This window comes from Hemicordylus capensis, chromosome 4, assembly GCF_027244095.1.
Source record: "Hemicordylus capensis ecotype Gifberg chromosome 4, rHemCap1.1.pri, whole genome shotgun sequence".
NCBI lineage: Eukaryota > Metazoa > Chordata > Lepidosauria > Squamata > Cordylidae > Hemicordylus > Hemicordylus capensis.
The window spans coordinates 29,985,588-29,986,596 of record NC_069660.1 but is presented as its reverse complement, the minus strand read 5'-3'; the positions used below and the strand labels follow the sequence as shown (position 1 = coordinate 29,986,596).

Genomic DNA, 1,009 nt, shown 5'->3' with positions numbered 1-1,009 from the left:
CCACTTGGCTGACTTCTCCACGATTTCCTAGAACTTTTGAAAACAGTTCCTGTAAGGAAGTACTGTAAGCTGAGTCATATGGCACAGGAATAAAATATAGCTTGATCCAAAGGGTTCCTAGCCAGGAAGAGGAGGAGCTGCTATTACTCTTTCCAAAACAATTCCCAAGTTCTTGAGAGCTGTCCAGGGTCAAAGAGAATTTTAGAAAGAAAAAGAAGAAAAAGTGACAAGAATATGTGGAAAGGAACAAGTTCTGCTTTTGCTGAGCTGATTCATGGTTCTGTTGCTTTATGAATGGTTGTGTATTTTTAAAAAAACTACTTTCTTTCGTAACAGTGGTTCCTGGCAGTAGAAGTACATCTAGGTAATTTTAGAGCCTGGACCTAAAGGCCTTTGGCGCCCCCCCCCCCCGCAAGTTAGCATTTCTTAACACGTAGGTTTTTGAGGGCACAAACCACACCACCCAGGACAGACTAAAGACGATTTGGAGGCCCTGGACTTTGGCCCCAAAGACCAGGGGTAAGAGTGCCTCTGCCTGGCAGTACTGGCTGGAAGGGAAGGGTGGGACAAGCAAGCTCCAACATCTGGAGAGCAACTTCAGATACGTCTAGGATCTACCAGCAGCTCCTGAGCTACCTAAATCCTCAGAGATGGGGCTGTAGCTTAGTGGTAAAGCATCTGCTTTGCATGCAGAAGGTCCCAGGTTCAATCCCTGGCAACTCCAAATAAGGCTGGGAAAGACTCATGCCTAAAACCCTGGAGAACTGCTGCCAATCTGTGTAGACAATACTGAGCTAGACCAACCAATGGTTTGACCAGGGGCGGAGCTACCATTCGGCAAACGAGTTCAAAGAACCTGGGCCGGGCCCAATCAGGGGCCATGCATCGCAGCCCCGACACACACCCCATGTCTGACGTGGGGGTGCTAGTTTAGCTCCCGAGCGGGGGCTGCGCGGCCCCTTCGGGAGCTAAACTAAGGTTGGCGCTGCAGGGAAGAGCTGCCCCTGGC

The 1,009-nt window shown here is 49.8% G+C and overlaps 1 non-coding gene across 1 annotated transcript; it reads left to right on the top strand.

The window, feature by feature from the left end:
* Window positions 1-652: 652 nt before the first annotated feature.
* On the top strand, window positions 653-724 carry TRNAA-UGC (transfer RNA alanine (anticodon UGC)). Its single transcript has one exon. It is a non-coding gene; the product is annotated as a tRNA-Ala (tRNA).
* Window positions 725-1,009: the final 285 nt, after the last annotated feature.